This window comes from Tasmannia lanceolata, unplaced genomic scaffold, assembly GCF_043159265.1.
Source record: "Tasmannia lanceolata isolate RefF3 unplaced genomic scaffold, GAP_Taslan_0.1 ptg000008l, whole genome shotgun sequence".
Classification (NCBI taxonomy): Eukaryota; Viridiplantae; Streptophyta; class Magnoliopsida; order Canellales; family Winteraceae; genus Tasmannia; species Tasmannia lanceolata.
Genome location: NW_027518685.1, coordinates 69,474,744 through 69,499,140, shown reverse-complemented (window position 1 = coordinate 69,499,140; position 24,397 = coordinate 69,474,744). Strand labels below are relative to the sequence as shown.

The following is a 24,397-nucleotide window of genomic DNA, read 5'->3' as shown; positions in this document are numbered from 1 at the left end:
TCCATACTAGGAGAAAAGATCTGACACTAATGCTTCATGTTTTCTATGAGATGAGATTGCCCTCGTTCCACATAAGTAGGAGGACATACCCTAAAGTAGACTTCATATAATCGAGGTATTCAATTTATAAGAGAAAATTAGCAGGTTAGCCTTTTGTGACTGATCCTTAAACAGAACATTGCTCAAACAAAACCCCAAATGAGCCTTACGATCAAGCCTAGGGTCAACATCATGTCATACATAGGGACAAGGTTGTGGAATCAAGATCATTGATCGGGTGAAACATGATGAGGAAAACCCATATGGTTCTAGTCTCGCACCTAATGGACATCCCATTCACCCAATTAACTGCTATAAATAATCAAAAAGCTTTAGCTTTGATAGGGAAAACCTTAACGAATCCTAATACTCAAGTGCTAGTATCATTTAATCAAGGTTGGGCAAACAATAATGGGCTAGGTCTGTGTTCGCCAGTTAGTTAACGAAACAGATCACGTCCACAGGGCACAAGTGGCGAGCCCAGGAAGTGATATGTCTTCGTGGATGCGAAGATTTGATAATGACTATTTATCTCGTAGACTATGAAAATATTTTTGTTGTAAGGTGGGGTAATCTAGGATTATGCCTAGGCTCAACGTCAAGTCCAACAAATGGTCAAGGGTGTAATCAAGACCATTGATTTAACGGACTATCATGAGGCAACGTTAACTATCTGGCAAACCATCATTAAGCAACGCATATGGCCCTAGCACCACACCTAACGGCCAAGTGATTTTATATCACTAATACAACAATTTAGATCAACGGATCTGATCACTAATACACGGTAAGAGTGGGCCCAATATCGAAGATCACCACCCTGATGAAATGATGTAGGTCATTACAGTTTAGTCCTGCTCACCTACCTAGGGGCTCCATTCTCTGATTATGCTGATGCTTTTTGTTTTCTCTAGGGCTGCAGTGTGTGGAGTTTTTTCTATGTGTCTCATATTCCCTCGAGCCTTTTTTGCTTTTGGTTTTTCCCCTCTTCATGTGTTAGGGGTTGTTTTTTCTGTTCTTCATGTTGTATCTTTTTTTTATCTTTAATATATCTGGTAGGGGTCTGCCTAACCCCAAGTTACCCATCAAAAAATAAAATAAAATAAAATAAAATAAATGTCGTATTACTGTTTTTTTCTGGAATTATGAGTCAGATCTCTAAATGGGCTGGACCCATGGGCTTATTGGATCCAAATTGGCCATGAATTGGTTCAGTCCGGGTTACAGCCAATTCATTTGACACGAACACTTTGGCTGGCCTATCCCATTGATGCCTATGCATCAACCAATTATTAGCACAAAAGAATTGAGTTTGCCGACCATGAAGAACGAAAGATTGTAAGCTAGCTCTCACTAGCAGAAAGCTGGCACGTGAGAACCCGGATCAAATTATATAAGTGGGCCCAATGCACCCCCATGGCTAGCGATTTTCTACGTATCACTTGTACAAATCTTTCCATTGCCGTGACTCTCTTTCATATTCTTCCAATTCAACTTGGGAGATTTGAGGGATTCCCGTTGAGATTTTACCATAAAATCAGGTCAGATTCAGGTTGATTCCAATTCAATTTTTTAGGAAAAACCCAACCCAAATTGTTGATCTGATGGGCCACCACTATGCTCCCTGGAGAATCTGGATTTATCAGAGAATAATCTGACATTCACATTTGACGCCATCTCAACAGGTACGGTGCATTAGTTTATCCTCCCCCAAAATGATGATGTGAGGAGTATTTTTTGACAGGATTTTGTTATTTTTCTGACATAGTACCCGCTTTAAGAAAAGTAAACTATACATTTAATAAAGAAAATGGGAAATGATATTCCCACCCCCTCTTTTATGATCTTTAGATCTCACAAGTCACGAGGCAACCAATACAATGTCTGAGCCATATCTTATTGGTCTATCATCTCCACATGTTTACATAATGGAATGTTTTTTCATTTTCGGAACTTCTTTCACGATTTGCTATTAGAGGGGCTGGAGGAAGTTCCTCCAGACCGGTCTGGAGCCAAGTTTTGTTCCATGGTTAGGATCAAGCTTAGGGTCAACATTAAGTTCCACATATGGTCATGGGTGTAATCAAGACCGTTGATCAAGTTGACCATCATAAGCCAACCCATACTGTCCAAGTCTTATGCCTAACTGAGATCCCATTCGTCAGATTAAGGCCTACAAAACATTGAAAAACTTCCTTCACGATTTTCTCAAACATAACGGAATGTTCTATCATTTTCCTAACAAGAGGGATGTTTTTGTCTTAAAAAATAATTATGACAGTAACGTTACACACATGACAAAGCATGATAACCTCCCTACATATTATTGTTATGTTATTCTACGTTCTACACAGGCCTTTCTAGAAGTTGTCTTTTTTACCTTTAATTTTCTTTTTTTTCTTTTTTGAACTAGTGAAACTTTATTCCAAGCAGCCACAAAAAACACAAAGAAAACACCAACACAAGAAATCTTATGAAACTATGAGGGGATAAAATAAAAAAACTCTATGGGTTGCCTTATAAAAAAGCATGATAACCTCCTTACCTCCCTACATCTTATGAAAGTTGCATGATCTCCTTAAAACATGGAACTGGACATGGTGACCCTTCACGTGATCAAGTATCTCAAGTTCTCAACAATGAACTCTGAAATTCTCCATGGAGAGGGAGATCTCCCATCCAGCCCATCGAGCCACCTGATAACAATTAGGGAGTCAAAAGTTATCTTTTACCCTTTTTTGGCATGCTAATTGGATCCAAAATTTATCATTTTTTACAAAACCCGTCGTATCACATGTGCAACCTGAATACGTTTAAAGGGAACACAGTAAAAGACAGTCTTACAGTCTCACCGGATTGTGTCCATCTATCCCAACTAGTGTAAAAGTCCTTTTGTTCCCAACAGGCTAGCCTAAAATAGTTATAAACAGTTTCTAAACAGACACTAGTCACCGAGAAACCAACCTTTGCCTTCATCAATAGCAGTCATCATCGTAGGAAAATGGGATTGTCGGACCCAACGTCTCCTTGTACTTTCTATTGATGCCAGAATCCATAATCCAGAATCGAGCCTAGGGTGTTAATTCAAAATGAACGAGGTTACGAATACCCTTTATTGGCTCAAGTATCAATTTTCCTTCCATTAATCAACTAACATACAAATTCACAGACGGAGGCCCGCAAACTCTGTAGCGGATGCTTTAGCAAAGACTGGAGTGAATCGTAACGATACCATTATTGGGGACGCGGCTCTTGTGGGAGATCATATATTGTAAACTTTATCCCGAATATTGGGTAAATTATCATGAATATTGGGTAAATTTGTAATACTTATGGGCCGTTTGGATATGCTGATTTTCGAATCCAGGTTTTAGTTTGAAAACAGTGTAAAAGAGGGTCATGATCAAGCTTTTGGTATGCTGTCCTGGCCGCGTTTCTTGAATTTTAAGTAAGAAAACCAGGTTTTAGAAATCTCTCCCGCATCCTTCGATTTCTAAAACTTGGAAACATGGGACGATCGCCAACTTTCTTTCTGTCGGAAAGAAGGGATAGAAATCAGAAAACGATGGCTACTCTCTTTCTTCTCGTCTCCCAACACTACAATTTTGACGAAATCCAGGATTCTGAAATCTGCGTACCCAAACGGCCCCTTTGTGTTTTGGGGACGTCTCGTCCCCAGCACTTGTGTTTTGGGGAATTAATAAAATTCATTACCTTTTCAAAAAAAAAAGAAGTCAAATAACACAAATACACTTAGGCCACGTTTTGATACCTCATGTTTTTGTATTTGGATTTGGATTTGAGTTTTGGATACAAAATACAGCCATCATCCTCGTGCTCGTGTTGTATGAATTAGACTGAGAGAGTTAGAGAGGGAGGGACGTGTGGCTGCTTATGCAGCAAGGTCGAGGAGCAGCGAGGGTGAAGGTAACTGCGACAAATATTGATTTCCAAATAGTCATGTAGAACAGATTTGAAAATCGGATTTTTTTCACTGTTGCAGCTGTTTTAGAAATATAAGGATCTAATCCACTTCCAAATCTCAACTGCAAATGTGAGAAATCCAAATCTAAATCTCATGGGTATCCAAATGTGGCCATAGGTCAATTGCCTTCGTTGTAAGGTGGGGTCCATTGTTTGGCTATCCAATCCATTCAACTAAATATATATAAAAAAATATTTTTTATGGAAAAGATAAGCAAACAAATGAAAAAGAGAAGAAATAGAGAATGGGGCCCCACCTTGGAGATTTGATGTATGAGGGCATCACCCAAAGGAAGTTGGTGGTCTTGAGGGTCCCACCTTTGATTGATCTTATCCATACATTTGATAAGCCTTACATTGAGTCAAGGTGTGAGAATATTATTTCCCAAAATATGCTATTTACATTTACACTAATAAATTGGAAAAAAAGAAAAATAAAATTTTATTAGAAACTTATTTTTCAACGAAGAATTTTGTCTTGCCTCATAATCATACAATGGGGCTTCCTCATTGTCATTTTGCGACATCAATCTAATTTTGTCACCATTTTCTCTCTCTTATTCTTACAGGATTTGCAAACTAAGGAACTTAAGCTCCTTGAATCTCATGAGCAATTCAATTGAGGGTGGTATTTATCCATGTGTGGAAGGCATGCATAACCTGCAAGTGCTTGATCTCTCCGACAATCGCTTTACAGGGAAGATTCCTTCATTCATTTTCAACAACCTAACGAAAATAAACTTTATTGATCTTTCAAATAACCAGTTCATGGGTGTGTTCTCATTTTCTAGTTTTGTCAACCTCTCTCAGCTTTCACAAGTTGACCTTTCAAACAATGTCCAATTAGTGGTCGAAACCCAACATCCACATTGGGTTCCAACTTTTCAACTCTGGTACTTGAGTTTAGAAAATTGCAGACTCAACCAACTAAGCAGTCGTACCATTCCTAGCTTCATTTCAACTCAACTTTATTTATTCCATTTAGATTTGCGTCATAACTCTCTTGAAGGGATCACCCCATCTTGGCTATTGTACAATACATCAGGTGCGACCTTGTTGTTGAGCGATAACTTGTTCGAAGGCTCAATTCCTCAGTCTACCAATAACACTACATCATCTGTCAGTTTTCTAGATATCTCTGAGAACAATCTATCTGAGCCACTTCCTACAAACATCGGCACATTCTTCCCTCAGTTGCAGTACTTCAACCTATCCAAAAATATTTTGCAAGGTAGGATCCCATCATCCATGGGTGAAATAGAACGCTTAGAGGTATTAGATCCAACAACCTTTTAGGAGAAATGCCACATAAACTCACCAAACAATGCACTCGACTGGTTTACCTAAACTTATCAAGTAATAGATTGCAAGGAGACATTCTCCCAATTGATGCTAACTTGACACGATCGCAATATTTACTTGTCAGCCACAATAATTTTACTGGAGTAATTCCATCTGGCCTGTTAAATAGCCCTGACTTGATGATTCTTGATATACGGAAAAATACCCTATCCGATACTATTCCTAGTTGGTTATTCTCTCTCTCAAAATTGGTATCAATTCTTTTTAGGCATAATTTCTTTCGAGGACACATTCCAATACAACTGTGTCAACTAAGTAACCTCCATATCTTGGATCTCTCCAACAATTCTTTTTCTGGATATATACCTTCTTGTTTCGACAGCATAAGTTCATGGAAGAAATAGATCAAATCCAAATTTCTGATCTTTTTATAAATTATATATCCTTTGATCCTAGGCTTCCAATTTCTTTCACCACAACGGGTATAACTAACATGTTCCACTTTCACCCTAGGCCTTCAACTTCTTTCACCACAAAGGGTGTAACTTACACTTACGAGGGTGTTCCTTTTACCTTGATGACTAGAATCGATTTGTCCATGAATCAATTGGAAGGAGATATTCCATTCTAAATAGGAGACTTGGGAGAGCTTCACTCATTAAATTTTTCCAACAACCTGCTAACTGGCCATCTTCCACCATCCTTTCAAAACCTGAAAAGCTTGGAGAGTTTGGATCTTTCTCACAACAAGTTAGTTGGGAGAATCCCTTATGAATTATCTCAACTGAATGCACTTGGTGCTTTCTCTGTCGCCTACAATAACCTATCAAGTAAGATCCCTTTTGAGAAACACCTTACCACATTCGATAAGGATAGCTATGAGGGAAATCCAGATCTTTGTCGACCACCACTAGAAAGAAATTGCTCCTTGGAAATCCCTTCACAACCTCCTAGAGATGAGGGCAAAAGTTCTAGGGTTCTTGATAATCCTGTGATTTTCTACTCATTCGTGGCCATGTCATTTGCTTTGGGATATGCTTTGGGATTTTGAGGAGTCATCGGCTTTCTCATCCTCAACAAAAATTGGAGGCATAAATACTTCAGAGCTATGGATGCATATATTGACTGGTCGACCGAGAAGCTCTCAGAATTCCGTAGTTACTTGAAAAATTGTTGTTTCAAATAATAGTACAATTTTTCTTTAGTTGTAATGCAAAATGATTGTTGGAACTAATAATAAGCTTTATCTTGAGTTTTAAGTTAATAATTTGCTATTTTTGCAATGAATGGCTTATGACCACAAAGATCAAACCGCCTACCCAAAGCAATGGTGTTGATCACTCCATATCAACAATTATATGGTTGGGATGGCACAAAAAAATAACTGCTGGAACTTTTAATAAATTATTGCTAGATAATCATCACCTGCCTTGTGAGGATCTCCCAGATTGTGTTGGATGTTCCTAGTAATCTCTTTAGACTAGGGCATCCTCTCTAGAGTGATAGCTGAGATATCTTCACTATAATATATAGATATTTTACTAAGTAATTACACAAAGTTTCTGAATTTCTGGATGAATGGTTGTTTAAAAACTATTGACCTAGGAGGCATGTCTCACTGTTCAAAAGAGCATTTTGTCCTCTTCTTCTCATATAATTTGTCCTATATTTTCATCTCCTGCAATTGTGTTCGTTGCATTGCCGACTACCAATGAAACCCGGAAGTGGAAGAAGAGGAAGAAATAGTAATATGCAGCCAATGAGTGCATATATCTAGTCCTAGACAATAAACAATTGACATTTGGTTTTTTTGTTTTAAAGTAGAAATTTTGAAAAAGTAAATTTGATACTTTCTTTTGATAGTCTAAGGAAGAAAGCTATTATTTTTCTCAAATATTTGAGAAAAGAGAGCTCAACTTCCTCATATACAAATTTTCCAAGAATGAAGAAAAGATCAATGTGTAAAATAGGGCTTTATAAACCTTGTTCTCGTCATGTTCCACAGATTGCCACATCCAAGGTGGATGTTATATATGTGTCAGATATATCGACTGATAATATATGGCACATCATACACACTAAAGAGAGATAATATATGGTGAAAACAAGGTCCCATGTATGATTTATCATCACACTCAAAAGTAGCTTCATATCACATAATACATATCCACTAGTTGCAGACCCGTGCGTTGCAAGGGGCGACTAAAAACGAAAATGATTCATAAAAAACTGTGGGAACCATGTTGAAAAGTTATTTTATAAATCATAATTTTAAATATTAAAATTTAAAAAAAATAAACACCACGAAGACTTCCCCTTCATTTGCGATACCCTTTTGAGATTCTTCTACTGTTATTTTGCCATCACACACATTGAAGATTATTATCTCAAGGTAAAATTGATTCTAAAATTTTCTTCTTCTTCTATTAATAAATTCTTTATAGTCGTATTTTTGAACTCCTTGAGTGTTGATGGGGCTAGAATTTACACCTTCGCTGTTTTGATATGTACAACCCATTCTCTTTATTTAAAACTTTTCTTCCTGAGTCCTAAAATTCTAAATTACTTCCAATAGTGAAAAGGGTTAAGAATAAAGATGAGATATGTTACCCACAAAATGGCGTAAAAATTATCAACGACTATTGAATCACAATATTGCGCGTAAGGTAAGAATATTGAATCACCATGGTAGAAATATGGTTAAGATTCGTGTTTCGCCCCACTGCACAGAATATATATAACTATCTTGTACACAAATCTAATGGCAGAAATGACCTAAAGGGAAATGTTATTGTTATGGTTCATTTCAACGATTTAAGGGAAATGATTTATGTCTTTTAATAATTGCTCAATTGTATGTACTTAAAAGTACCCATTAGGTTTGTATTTTAACCACAGACCATTCCTCTAAAATACAGGAAAAATGAAGACATGTGCGCAGATATGAGCCGCAACTACATACTATAGAAAGAACTAATGGTAATTCACTCAATGGTACAACAGGAGATGGTGCATTTTATACGGTTAGATTTTCTTTACAATCTTTTGAATGACAAAATCTCTTCTTTCTCCTTTTTTTTCGAATGCTATCATAACAGTTCTAAGTGATGAATATTGCTCATGGTTAGATTTTTATGGTAAACCACAAATTTATTAAGTGTACTGCGAAGTTCTAAAAAATGGTGGGCAAAAAAGGAAAATAAGACTAAAGAAAACCAACCTTCTTGGTGAGCATTTTATCATGTACCTTTTCAAGAATAATTTCATGTGACATGTACTCTACTAATCTGCACATGGAGTTCGACCTTGCATCTCCTCAAATTGCTGTGCCAAGCCAAAGTCAGTCAGCATAGCCTAATCAGAACAAAAGCAAATTATCAAAAAACTGCATGCATCTATGCTGGGGGGCAGAAATGAGAAGCATAAACGTAAAGACTCTATTTTTAACCTACTATTTTTATAGGCTCTGAAACTACTTCATGGAATACCTTTGGAAGGAGTTCCCGTTCACTTAGAGAGAGAAAGAGAGGGGTGACAACGTCTCCTTCCAAAGCGTTTAGAGATAGAATAAATAGAAAGTCTTGTTTTTGGGTATTTATTAAGAGACGACGTGAAGAATTTTAGAAATTGGCTTTTGAAATTCCGATTATGACTCTTTTCTATTTCCAACTTTTCTACTTCTGTGGTTGCAGTACCTATTTAGAGTGGAAAATATATGTGTCCCTATATTTTACTTGAGACAGCCCCATTTAGTGTAAAAGAGTAGTCATAAATACACTATAGGGGAGTCTCCTAATTAATAATAGGCCCAAATATAAAGCTTCACATTAAAATATTGTGGAGAGAGAGAGAGATTGAAAAAAATCGGCTTATGGGGTCTCTTTCCGTAGAAATACGGTTTGCAAAGATTCGTAAAAAGCAACCTAGCTAGAGAGAAGTTATAGGAGATTTATTGCCACGTTACATAGAGAGAGAGAGAGATTAAAAAGGATAATTAACTGGGCGTAGTAGAAAATCATTCTATCATTGCTCATGGTATACGTTAATGGTTTTTAAGAGATAATATATGGGATACGTTTAGGAAGAAAATAGGTGTAGAGGAAATTATGGAGGAATAAATATCGAGTTAAAAACGTTTGGATTTCTAATCGAAGTAAAATCGGGAATGTGAATAGTCAAGAAAAAAACAGAAAGGATGGATGGCAGAATAATTATCTAATTATTTGTATTTACACAGGGATTGATTGAGTGAATCGGCAGATTTCTGGAGATTTTGCGTGTGAGTAGGAAACCTAATCGTTTCCTCTTTTTTTAATTAAATGGATGTATACGAAGATATGAAGGAGGCAGGGGAGGGCTGCCATGTGGGTGTTAAAAGCGAAACAACCCTTACTAAAGATTATTATTAGTAAAAGAATGGGTAAATCCCTTAATTATAGCATATCAAAATTCGGGGAAGTGGAAACATTTGCGTGTATAGTTTTTGTATTCGGAGGGTCTATACACAGAGGATGCGTCGATAGTGAAATTCTCAATAACACCTCTAGGAGGCTTTAGGCAGAAGTTGCGTGTATAGGAGCGTGCAACATGGGAGCTCCACGTTGTGCCACATTTAGCTTTACTTATATATAATTTGATAACAAACAATATCGAATCCCTTGCTCAAAACATTCTACTATCTGGTCAATCCATATAACACAAACTCATCAAGATATATATCATTTACCTCAGCACCCCTGGTAGGATGATTCGCACTCATTTAAGGTGAATTGACGTCAAAAAGCATAAACAAGCTTCAGATTTTGACACTTTTTGACGTCAATTCACATTAAAGGGTGTGAATAATCCTAAAAGGGGTGCGAATTTATCATCGCCCCATAGTAAAACCATAAAATATGCCAAAATGGTTGATGTCAAATTGTTAACTATCTATAGCCATCAAATATAGTTGTGGACCCCGATCCGATGATGCCAAGGGGCAAATCCTCCTACATCCTTTGGATCTCCACATGTGAAAGAGAACTCTACCAAGAAACTCTCGAAATGGTGCCCTCACAGCATGAGTGGCGATATGTGCAATACCTCTTGATTCGGAGACAAAGCCTAGAACCAAGACGTACCTAAAAATGAAGAAGAGTCGCCATCCAGGGAAGGCGGCCCTGGAACCCATAAGATACTCTATGCAATGGATAAACCAGAGATAATTGGGTCCGTGCTTGATTATAAGTGGGGAAGGTGTTAGGCATCCTACTCGCCCGAGCGCACTCGGTCTCTTATGCCATTTTTATTAACTTTGAAGAATTTTGGGCGAAAATCATATGAAATGGGAACAAGTATCCCCGAGAGACCACGCATGACCCAGGGATGGGCAAATAACCATGCATGACCCAGGGATGGGCAAATAAAACAAACAAGCCCTAACTCATAAAATCTAATCCTAACTCATCAGATCTAAGAAAGCAGTAAACAACCACATGCACAGCTATAGTTAAGTAGGTAATGGTAGATATGATGAGATAAGTAAATGCTACAGCTAAGTATGTGAATATAAGCATAAGATATAGCAATAAATAACCAAAGCAGTAGAATAAACACACTAGCATGCGAGCCTATGTAAGAGATAATGCTAAGAAAATAATAATCAATCATATGCTAGAAAAGTAAGCAATCTAAAAGTAACACATAAGAAACCAAAGACAAGTACACAATGAGCTAAAAGATGCAAGAAAAGAACGGAATAAAAAAATCAACGGTATACGAAGACCAAAAAATGCCAGGGAAAAGACAAGGGGACATACGATAGGCTCAGGGAGCGATTCTAAAGGAATCAAACGCAGCGACCCTGATCCGCTAAGATCGGACAAGTCTCGCGGTCGTCATAGCCTATCATTAGGCTCAGCGAGGACAATCCATGTGAAGGGGCCACGCTACGTCATCGACCGTCCCAAAACCCGATAAAACGTCGGGAAACAGATGAAAACTAGAAAACCATGATCAAAATTGGAAACGGAATGAAAGAGGGCTCCGAGTGACCTGGCAATCACCATTCTTGCCCATTTTTAGTTTTTGTTTTGAAAGTTTTGAAAAGGTTTTATTTAAAAGGTTTGAAATGTTTTTTACAAAGGTTTGACTGGACTTGTGATGCTGGTCCCAAGCTGCCTACGTACCCTGTGGAAAGGGATCAAGCAAACGTAGTTCGAAACAGCTTTTCGAAAAATGTTCTAGTGTCTTTTAAGTTTTTCATTGTTTTTGTGATTTTTATTGTTTTGTATTTTTTATATGTTTTTATTTATCCTTTTGATTGAAAAAAGGGGTTTTGGCTCAAGAGGTCGCCGTCCGTCATAGCCTAAACCCGACAAGTGTTCCCACGATCGATGGAATCCCGAGAAGCTCAAAGAAGATCCTGAACTATGAAGCACGGGTACGGGTACGGGGTGCGGGTACGTGGGTACATGATTTGCCAAAAAAACCGGGTGCGGGTACGTTCGAGTACGCCGAATATAATAATATATTTTAATATTTTATTATATATTTATAAAAATTAAAAAAAAAAATTATAGAGCAATCAAATAACAATAATATCACCAAAATGAAAAATTCTAATATTACTCTTCATTTCATAAGTGATTAAATTCCATATTTCATAACATGAGGCATCAATACATCATTCATTAGAAAAAAAAGTCAGTGACCAGTGTGTTGACCAGTGCCTGACAAGATGAATAATTTTTAGAGACCAAATTATGAGATTTTATTACCGGACTTTGGGATTTAATAATGTTTGGACAAAATAGATTTTATGAATTTTTAAACTTTGAAAAATACCCCACCGTTTGGAAGTTAAGAAAGTTAAAATTTTGACCCGACCCTTCTTTGAATATTGTACTAGAACTGGAGAGTTGACTTTTTTTTCCTGTTAGATTTGGGTGTTGAAACTATTTTTAATAAATCCAAAAGGGGGGTATTCCGTTATTTACATGTAAATCTTAAGTAAATGTCTTTACTATTTTATTGTCCATTTACTTAATGTCTTTACTAAATGTCTTTACTATTTTATTGTCCATTTACTTAATGTCTTTACTAAATGTCTTTACTATTTTATTGTCCATTTAGTAAAGACATTTACTTAAATGGTCACCGAGTACAGGAAAGTAGAGAGAAGTTCAGGAGAGGAAAGAGAAGCAGCAGGAAGAAGCAGGACGTGGCGGGTATGCGTGGTGCGCACCCTACACGCACCCAACCACCAAAACTGGTTTTTTTTTTTTTTTTAAATGGGGTTACCCGGGGCGTACCCGGACGTACCCACACCCCATACGTGTCGGGTGCGGGTGCGGGAGCCCCGGGAGAGTACCCGTGCTTCCTAGATCCCGAGGAACGTGAAGAGTAAACCCGAAAAAGAAGAAAGGCAATTCTAAACCCTGTGGAAAATGATAATCTCAAGGAGGAAAGAACCCCTAAGCCCTGCAAGAAGTAATGATCATGAAAAAGGAAACCCCTATGCCCTATAAGAGGTGAAGATAAGAAAAAGACATGAAGGGCAAAGGGGTGGCTCAAGAAACACTCTATCATCTCCTTACCCAAAGGAAACTCTTGAAAATTAGCAAACTTCTAAGACTTGTAGTGGATCCCTAAGAGATGTACATGTCGCGATCTTGGAAACGCAATTAACACAAGATAGGGGTACCCTCTAAACCCTATGTAATCAAGATAAGCAATCATAAAAAAATTCTATGAAGGTTTCGGACACTGGGTATGTCAAAGAAAAGCTACACTAACATCATCAGTCAAATGGAAAAATAAAGTTAAACCCCAAAATCAAGACTAATGACAATGATGACATGAATACCCGTAGCCACTCCATCTTACAAGATAGAACCAGTACATTCAGTACTTCCTACCCGACTACATAATGTTGGCATTAATGCAAAATGTAACTAACAGTTCCAAACATTTTTGCCTAGTTTTATAAGGTTGCCTTGATTATCAAAATCAGAGCAATACCCATCAATCCAAGATCACTACCGAAACTGAAAAGTATGAATATTAGCAAGGACCACTTCAAATAATATTTGCATATTTAATGAAATTTTTTTTATGCCATCAACAAGATCTAATGATATGGATATTACAAATAGGTCTAATGGCTACCAACAGACATCAGCAAATGCCATGCTATCATTAAGGCCAAACAGCATTGATCAACGAGAGATAAGTATATTTGATATCCTTATTTGAGTCCAGTTATATTGACCACGATGGAAACTTTACACGCAAGTCACACTAAAATCAACATCATGCTATATATAGAGATAACAACGAGACAAGCAGATTTAGTGTTTTCATGAAAACCCAAACAATATTGACCAAAATAAGTGCACTATACACAAATTTTATGTTAAGCTTAACATAAAGTTATGTGAGTAACATGAAGACCGGTGTATATTGTGCCTTGTGCATAAAGGGAATTAAGTATGTGTTATACCCTTATCCTGAAACCAAAGGTGTTTGAACCCAACAGAGGCAATACCTTGGCCCTCCACACTGTGTTGCATGAATCAAATAAACACAGGTATCTGAACATAGCTGAACCAGATGACGACAAAATATGAGGATTTTGGAACCATTAACCTGCTCTGTGTGAACAATGTAAGAGCATACGTAGAAATATCTTTCACCATCATAAAACTCCTACAGTTGACTCGAGCAGACATAAAATGACCTAAACAAACATAAAGTATTGAAATTTGTGAAATCTTCCAATTTGGTACTGTTTGATCAAGATTGATGCACCTATTCCATTACGTCAGAAACCAAATTCATTTTTGGTCAACATCTCTACAACAATTATCTCAATGACCTCAAACACTCATCAGACCATAAACTGATATTTTTTTTGGCAACCATATTGAAATAATCTCATTTCATGCTATCAAATAATTTCTGCACTGAAAATCAAATCATGGTTAAGATCAAAATGCCTTATAATTCCTTACGAAGATCCTTGCAAATCATACAAATAACAGAAATCAAGCTGCGATTGCGAAAACACCAAGACATAGTACTGCTAATTTCATTCATTAACAAAAGCCATAAAGGGAATCACTTTTTTTTTTAGGCTGTCGACATTGGCATCACTATGACTAAACAATTATATAAATGTAGCAAGTCATTTCCAAATCCAGTGCACAAGATTCTTTGAGAATAGTAATGACTTTGATAATTCCTTGAACAAAGTGAAATGGAATGTGATAAATCAATTCATGACCATATTGATTACACTTCCTTTAGAGCCCACTCAAAGCTATGTATGCATTTTTTTTCAGACATGGCACAACAAAAATATAAACACTTAAAGAAATGTCCCACTGCCCACATTGATTTCCAAATGAATTCAATACAATTGTTGTTGTTATGCAAATTTTAGCATCTTAAATCAGCCCCACATACTTAAAGAAGGATTATGTAAAATTTGCAACATGAATGGAGATCCAACAGGTGTTTCTCAACAATAACAAGAACTGACTCACACAACAACGGAAACCTTACTACACTTCGATGGCCCAATTAACCAAGGGATACTCACAGGGCTGATGTATTGATTTTCACAAAAGTGGTAACGTGATAGTTTGGCATAAATATGATAACACTAATGCAAACAGTAATACGTTTTAACAACAGCACTAACTGGTCTCAACTTTTATTAATCAACAATAGGAAATTCATATGACTTCAACATCTGAGACATGTTAGATAACACAAAGATCATTGCCAAAGATAACATCAGTCTTTACGCCTTTGTTAATAGCATTAAAACACAAGTTTCCACATTCCAGTTACTATCATTGCCAAAGTGAAATAACCCATATAGTGGATGCAAACAACATTATGAAATTAATCGCCTGAATGAGAAGTTTGTAGGACAAAATCATTGCAATCCCAACAAGATTTTCAAATGAAGCACTGATTTCTAACACAACTCAGAGAACATTAACAAACAATCAACGAAATTGGAATACCATCAAAAGACCATTTCAATGATTATTACATATTCTGAGGAAAATCATCTACACAATCAGAGAAATCAAAACAAAGGCATATAGTCTGATTCCTAATTACTGTTGTATTCCACAAGCAACTAAGAATTCAATATGATGAGAGAGATTCAATCTTAAGCTACCACCAGATTCTAAGGAAATCACTACAAAATCACTGAAATCTAAGTAGAGCTTCTAAAATCTAAGCATCAGGCTATGCTAATACCAAGGAAATCAACAGGAAAATCAATGGAGATTGAAATAGTGCTTGTACAATTTGTGAAGGGTATTTTTACCTGTCCTAAAAAAAACTCAGAAATCCAACATGCAGAGCAACACATTTCTCACTTTAAATCAAAGAGATACAAAAATAAATATACCTGATGAGATGATTACCTGAACGACTGAATGAGGATTGGAACTAGATAAACAGAGCAAAGCGCAAATGACCCCTAGCTTGCAGTTCATCGGAATTTGAAGGGGATTTGCCGGATTCGATGAGAGATCACCAGGGATGGTGATAGACTAATGGAATCTACAGATAATGGTAGATGTCAAAGAAGAAGAAAAAAGGGTCTGATGGTAGAGATGAAGAAAATGGGTTTGGAAATATTGTAGGGGTAAGTTTTAAGGAGATGATGACTAGATTTTAGGTGTGATAGTGATGAAGAACATGATGAAGGGGGCTGATTTTTGGGGGAAAGGGTAAATTGGGGTCGGATTTAATGGGAAAAGGGTAAATTGGGTAAATTGGGGTCGGATTTAATGGATGTGGAACAGTGGTGGCTGCAAGGAGAAGATGATGGGTTTTGGGGTAGAAATGTAGGTGTAGGGGTTATAAGAAAGAAATGAAGATATAGGTGGTTCAGCCCTTTAATGGAGGTGAAGATGTGGCGGGGGAGATTGGATCGGAGAAAGGATGGAGGGCCGGATTCCGGCACGTTTTGCCGGAGAAAGAAATCCTCTCTCTCTCTCTCTCTCTGTGCTATTCTCTCCTCTAATTTCTTCCAATATAAAAATCAGACAGACCCCTGATGCCCTAATCGTTTGGGTTTACGAAGGAAAATGATATTTCGACCTCCCCCTTCTTACTTGGACAGCCACTTCAAGTGCATTATGACTACTCTTTTATACTACCAGGGATGCTTGGGTAAAAACTTGTGGCAATGAAATTGATATATTTGACTCTTTTCTACTTCCCTTGGACAGTCCCTATCTAGGTATTGCTCACTCTCCTTTTACTCTACAAGGTGGGGTGAGATGAAAATAGGGGTGTGATTATCTTGCAACAAGAAATGATATTTTCACATTCATTTCCTTCCGTGGACAGCCAACTTAAATGCATTTATCACTACTCTTTCATCCTAAAGGGGGTGGTTAGGCAAGGAGAGGGGCAAATATATCACTTCTCTTTCAGCACAGGTGATTGGTATTGGCACTCCTATGTTGGGTGTTTCACCCCACTGCTGGTTTAAGCAAAAGAAAATGATATCAACACCACCATGCTTTGATATTTGTACTAACTCAGCTTGTCTTTTCCATTCTCGGGAAATGCAATAACCTTGGATAATCTTTTAAACAGTAAAAGACAAGATGGGTTGATGCAAATACCGATACAAGTAGGGGAGTGTCAATACCAAAAACTCGGGGGTATTTTTGTAGGCTTTTCTAATTTTTGCAAAAATGAAAGAGAAGGTCAGCGCAATTGAACGGAGGTTATCAATGGGGGCTCAGGAATCGCTTGGACTTTCAGAATATTTTGAAAAATGGTCTCCAAATGAGCATTTTCAGATTTTTCAGGTTCTTTCGCAATTAGAGCTCAATTTTTAGAACTTTCGGGACTTGGTTTCAAACACTTTGGGAACTTGAGACTTGATTATGAGGGACTTTGAATTTGGATTTGGGACTCAAATTTCAAGAACTTTATTCAATTTCGGGATTTTTATTAAATTTGGGAACTTGGGGGGTCAGGTCAAAATGGGGTGTCTACAATAGTATATCCACAACTGCACAAGATAAACTAGAGGTCGGCAGTTCAATCGCAGCTTACCTACCGAAAAAGGAAAGTAATAACCTTTGCTTGCTTATGAAAGCTTTCTAAAACTTACAGAAGACTTCAAGATCTTGCTAGCAAACTTGAAATCCTTTAGGCCTTATTTAGATGGCAAGAATTTTGCGGAAAAGTTTGGAAAGGAAAAATATTTCTAAAATTTCCTACTTGCTTCACACATGAAAAATAAAGCTAATTTGAACCACCACTATTCAAATTTTATTAAGAAGAACTTACAAGTTATAATAATATCCTTCCAAATTAATCATAATCATATCATTTCCATCTAAATAGTGGAAAGAATAAAAATTTTCCAAGAAAGTTTTTTCCATCTGAAATGTTTTTCTTGCAATTTAAACAAGACCTTAAGGTAGATCTGAAAAGGAATCTTAATGACTAGCTTAATACATTCCAAAGGAGGACTTCAAGGCACCTAAAAAATACAACACTTGCTAAAGACTGGCATAAGTTTGCTAGCTAATGCTGGTTGTTGACGGGTCAGAAATGCTACACGCTTTAACACCAGACAGTATTGTTGGAAGGATTTTCCAAATCAAACCAACTGAAATGCATAATCCTGATCCTGGAGAGCTCAAGATTAATACAGATGCCTCTCTTGATATCGAAGGAGCTGGAATTGGTGGAATTCTTCAAGACGACGAAAGAATGGTTCTTGGTTTATTGTCCATTGAAGTCATGAAAGAACAATTTTTTGGACTAGAGCTCTCATCCATTTTCGTGGGAGTGAAAATGGTGCAAAAATGGGGAACCCCAAATCTATAGATTGAAGCCGATTAATTATTTGACGTAGATGTAATTACTAGGAAAATCCAAGCCCCCATGGAAAATATCCCAATGATAACCCACATTTGAGAAATCCTCAACATTGTCAAAGCCTGGTGCATAACTCACGTGTCGATGGAAGCAAACTCGGCCACAAACTTCCTCCCAAAGTGAGGTTGCCCATGCAAAGGAGAAGATATCCCTCTTCCCCTCATCCCTCCAATGCTCATGGAAATAATCCAGTCAGATAGGGAAGGAAAATTGTACTCTAGTTTGTAATTTGTTCTCTGCTTTTGTCTGTTCTTCTTGTATTCTTTCCTTCTATTCAATGCAATGGTAGGGGTTTTGCCAAACCCCAGCTCACCCATAAAAAAATCTAGTTACAATTCATTATGGCTATCCATACCTTATCTGTAGACACCCAATTTTGTCAAGATGTAACTAATGATAGGTTGTCGCGAGTAAGAGTCTCATGACGAGTTCCAGAGCCCTATTCCTTTCCTTCAATCTCTCTTTCTAGGTTATTGAAATAGGAAAATACTTCTCGAAAATTATTTTTATCCCAGAGGTACAACAAAAACTTGTCTTTACACGGCACCCGCCTTTTACGGCACGGCCAAAATGCTCGTTTTCACAAGGCATTTCAAGCGAGAAGTTAGCTTTGAGTAAAAAAACATTTGTTTTTTCCTAAAACACGGCATGGTCCGAAAACTAACAATATTAGACTCATTCTGAATCTCCTCGCAACGAGGAATCCAACAAATCTGACCCCACGCAATTCGAAGTCCAAACGGAAGAGTACGGCTTGCCAAAACTCCCAAAAAATCCCCCAAAAAAATGAAAAATCACATTTTTCGAAATAAAAAAGAAAAAAAATCACATTTTTTGAAAATTTGCCAACCTGACAATGACGCCCAAGTGTCAAGTCCAATTTCGTAGAGTGCGAAATCAAATTTTTCCAATTTCGCACTCTCCGAAATTTTGCCTCAAACCCTATATAAGGAGGAGAGGGGTAAACTAAAAGTCAAATTTCAAAATTACTGAAATTAGAATTTAGAATTTACAGAATTCAGAGAGTTTTCCTCTGAGAATTTTCTGATTTTTCGAGTTTAGAATTAGGTAATATAGAAATCCTAGTCTTCTGCTTTTCAAACCCCTCTTGAAAGAAGGTTCTGCCCCAAAAAACCCTAGTTTCTTTGCTCTAGAAGAGAGAAAGTAGGGAAATTCATAGGTAGTTCACACTAGACGTCGGCACTCTGTTGAATTTTCGAAGACTCAGAGCGGAATCCTCCAAATAGCGCCGTTGTTTTGCCGAATTTTAGAAAGACCTAAAGCCCCTTTGTCCGAATAGCGCCGTTGTTCTGCTGAATTTTGGGAGAACACGAAGCTACACCTTCCAAATAGCACCATTATGGCGCAAAATTTTGGAAAACGTGTTCGCTTCTCTGGTAAAATTACATATGTTTCCATGCTTCTGCATTTCTATTATAAAAATCAGTGCAGGGTAGTTGTAGGATTTAGGGCTTGTTTTGCCCCAGATCCTGTAACGTAAACCCCTCTCATTTCTTTGTAAATAGGACTACGTTCCCTCTCCTTATCCCACCACTCTGTCTTTATTCCTACCATAGACAAAAGAGATAGAGACGAGAGCCCTGGTGCTCTACGGTGTTTGAAAAACGGAGGGAATTATAAACCTAGAGTTTTCTTTTCCTTTTGCATTGTCTTTTCCGTTTGATTTAGTTATCCTGATTGTGGTCAGCTGCGAGATCTTTCGGGACTCATGTTACAGCATACGACTTCAATCCAGATAACGACCCGAACCGATACTTTTGATTTTTTCTTTATACTTCCATTTTATTAACGTACGTGAATTAATTTTAAACATAATAAAGGGTTAAAAAGTAAAGATTTGTGATAAATTTCTCCAAAAATGCCAAATCAAGTCAAGAGACAGGGTTTACTCGGGCATGACGGGTGCCTAACACCTTCCCCGAATATAACCATAACCCTTACTCAGAATTCTGTAAGGACCATGCCTTAACAAATAGAGTAAAATTATGGGTTCTAGGCACCCGACCTAGAGTACAACTGTGGCTGCTGCTTTTCACATGAAATATGGATCTATCCTCATTTCATAGGAAAATTAGATACGGGTCCTAGGTCCTAACCTAGGCGGCGACTCTGAAAGTTCTCTTTCTCGTGAAATCCGGATCCCGATCTCGAGTTCACAAGAAATGCAAACAAAGCAAACACTCCAACAAAGAGAACCCGAAGTGGTGATCCCGCCGCACAAGGCGGGAAAAAACCGGATCCCTCATTATCTGTATGGTTTTCGTAGTGTGGAGATTCACACCTAAGACATACTTTCATTGTAGTTATCCACACTAGAACATATGATAGCCATCCTCACTAGCTTAGCTTTTCTCACTGTATCCATTCATACTTTATAAAAAAAAATCAGTGTGGGTGTCCACACTACCGACAATTTTCGGTGTGATTATCCATACTAATAACATTTTAAGTATAACTATTCACTATAGTACATGTTTTCAGTATGCTTATTCACATTTATGGGGTTTGCTTTTTAAATGTAGCTTTCTACACCTGTAGTAAAACTTTTACTGCCTATAAGGTCCTACTTGTGATTCAAAATGAGCATGGGCTTTAGGATTATACTAATAAATGGTGGAAATGAAGTAATTGATCGTAAGAAAGTAATGTAAGAATCAAATGGTAAAGAAGTGGCTTATCGACTGAATTGAGGAATAGAGATGAAGAGACCTCACGAGAAAGTGGTCGTTCTCCCTTTTTGAGATTATCGAAAGAGAGATTTTGTAGGAAAGAATAGACATGAAACGTCTCCACCCCCCCTAAAATCCCTCTTAACGTTTCCACTTTCCCTCATTATTTTGTTTTAATGTCTCCCACCGTTTCAACTCATAAAAAGTAGGTAGTAAATAAAATCGTTTGATTTCTTTAAACATCCAGAAACGTTAAAACCAAAATGTCTTAAAAAAATTTCAATCACAGAAATCTAGCATGTAAACGAAGCAGAAGTGGTTCTTGATAAATGTCTTATAAAAAGGAGAATAAAAGGGAAATGATAAATGTGCCCCTTTTCATTGCTTGGGACACCCAGCTACAGTGTATCAATGAGTGCAAAGGGGCTTATGTACTTCACATTTAAGGAATGAAGTGTCCTGATTGCCACGTACAATGCAGCCAGGTGTCCCAGGCGATGGAAAGGGGCACATTTATCATTTCCCGAATAAAGGTGTCTTTCATTTTACCATTTTCCATTTCCATTTAGGCCTTGATTGGATTGCAAGAATTTTTTTGAAAAGTACGAAAAGGAAAAATATTTCAAAAAATTCCAAACTTGTTTTTACACAAACCAACCCTATTCAAATTTTACTCAGGGGCCTCAATTTATGATAGTATCCCTCTAAATTAACCAAATAGGGTCACAGAAAGAAGAAAAAAATTGAAGAAAATATTTTCATTCGGAAATATTTTTCTTGCAATCCAAACAGGGTTTTAAGGTTGGTCATCTTTTGCATGCATATTTATTTTCGATTGAGCGGGGTTTGGTGAAGTTTTATTTCAATTACTTAAATCAAATGTTCTTTACCTACATGTATCAGAATATGTTGGTCCCAACCATATCATTTAATCTAGACCATGTAACAGATCAATACACTCACAGAATCTTAACTATTTCTAAAAAGGCGGCCCAGTGCACGAGGCTCCCGCCATTGCGGGGTCTGGGTAGGGCTAGATGTACACAGCCTTACCCGTGCTTTGCAGAGAGGCTATTTCCGTGACTCGAACCCATGACCACTAGGTCACAATGGAGCAACCTTACTGTTGCACCAAGAATCTTAACTATTTCGGCAAATGTTTTTTTTATCATTATTTCTTCTTTTCTTTTCTTGATCATCCATTTCTAGGATCTTGACCTGATGGTTATGATCATTAGCTATGTGTTTTTGCATGGTTGTAGATCAAGGTGGGCCCGTGATGATCTGATGAGTGATTCAGACGATGGTGTTGTATATATGAGAGATTCTCCCCACTTTTGTAGTTTCCTTTGGACCCCATGCTTGCAACATTGCCTCATGTCGGATGGGGATGAAAATGGTGGATTGGAAATGACCTTCCGTGTCCTTATATGGGAAGTGATACATTCGCCCGCTTTTCTTTCTCGGGCCACCGTTCTAGTGTATTTATGAGTTATGACTACTCTTTTCAACAGGGGTGGCCAGTGAAGAAAAAGGGGTTAGATATCATTTCCCTTTCAAAAAGAGAATGTGGAATACACAATTGCTAATTAGTGGGATCACCACCCATGAATGTAAGGTGGGAAACTTGGTGGGTAGGGATTCAGATGGTCGTCTGAAGTGTATAACACGGCATAGATGGATTATTGAAATGGAGATTAAGAGATGACCTTTCATTGAAATTGTGGGTCCTCATTTGGAGTATATCAGGGAAATGATATTTTTTTCATTCTTTCCCAATATTTTCGTCCATTTTCGTTTATCTTTTCCTGAAAAAAGATTGCATTTCCAAACTTTGTTTGACTTTTGACGTAAACAAAAGGAAGGAAAAAAAATGCAAGAAAACAGAGTAAGAAATATGCCACCAAACCAATACTCAATTCGTGATAGAGTAGAGTAACTGTCAATGTGCTTCATTTGGACACACCTCATTGTATGACAATGGGGCATGCCCCACTAGGATATAGTGGGTCCCAACTTAGGTTGATCTAAATCGCCCATTTCATGTTGTGACAAATTGTATCAGTGGATGAACAAAGTGACTCTTTAGAACAAAGAATCAAAATAGGAGAGAAAGAGAGGTAGGCAAGGCACAACGAAGCTTTCTCTTATGGATTCTTTTTCCCCACTTATGAAGGGGGTTACACGGAAATAAGTCCCATGGAAATTATGCATACGCCAAGAAGAGTGAAAGGGGAGAAAGTTATCTTATAATTGAGACCGCAAGCCTTTCTTTTCTTTTTTTTGTAATCGAAGATAAAATGGATATGAAGGCAGCTCGTTAAATGAGAAGTACTCTTTTATTTTAAAACAATACCTTTTTACAACATAAGTGTCTTCTAATTGGAAACATAATTTCACACAAAAAGAAGTGTCTCTTTGAAATTTCTCATTAAAAAATCTCATTTTTCTATTTTAAAAAATAAAATATTTTAAAAATATCCAACATTTCAAACGCACACCAGTCATGCATTATATCTTAATACTATGTGTTTTATGTCTGACCCCTTGATCATGAGATGAATATCACGAGATGACCAACATGATCTATGTACTTTTTGGATTGTTGTAGATCAAGGTGGGCCCACAATAATTTAATGGTCTAGATTTACCAAAGATGGGTTGTGTGGAGTGAAATGAGTTTATGGCCGACTCTTTTGACTCTTGTTGTTTCCTAATGATCCCCTGCCGACATCTTTGACCCGTGTTGAAACCAAGGTTTTAAATTTCGGTTTTGGTACCTATTTCGGACCCCACCAAAATCCGAAATTTGGTACTAAGCTTCGAAATTTGGAACTGAAATTCCAAAATTTCGGACGAAATTTTGTAACATTTTTTTTTTTTTTTAAATTCCATTTTCTAAAAATTTCGGACTGAAATTCCAAAATTTGGTATTTCGCAAAATATCAAATTTCGGGAAATTTTGGTTTCGGTCCCCACCGAAATCAGAAATTTCGGTCCGTAATTTCGGATTTCGGTCAAAATTTAACCATGGTTGAAACGATATTAGAAAATAATTATACAAAAATTGATCACCTTTCACTTTCCTCACCCTCTCCTGTATTTCTATTCACCTTTTGATGGCTTAGGATTAGTGGTGCTTATTCACATTGGAGACTTTAGAGGTGTGGTTACAAATTTCTATTCAATTTGTTTTTCCATAAAATGGGTGTAAAAGTTTACAGTCTTGAATTATTTACTTTGAAATTTTGTACCTTATTTGTTTTTAGCTGTGCATAACTCGTTATCTCCTCTTGAAAATGACCAAAGCAAAACTCTCACATAATAATAACCCCCGACCCCACCACACACACACACACAATTTTTAATATAAAGTCTATAAGAAGGTTATTGATGTTGGGAGTGGGACTTCCGCACTTTTTACTTGCATTAATTTACCTTGTCTTTTATTTCCTAATTTGCTT

At 37.2% G+C, this 24,397-nt stretch overlaps 1 long non-coding RNA gene across 1 annotated transcript; it reads right to left on the bottom strand.

The window, feature by feature from the left end:
• Nucleotides 1-8,317: 8,317 nt before the first annotated feature.
• LOC143885550 (uncharacterized) lies at nt 8,318-16,443 on the bottom strand. Its single transcript, XR_013253455.1, has 2 exons — nt 15,756-16,443; nt 8,318-8,679 (listed from the first exon to the last, which is right to left on the bottom strand). It is a non-coding gene; the product is annotated as an uncharacterized LOC143885550 (long non-coding RNA).
• Nucleotides 16,444-24,397: the final 7,954 nt, after the last annotated feature.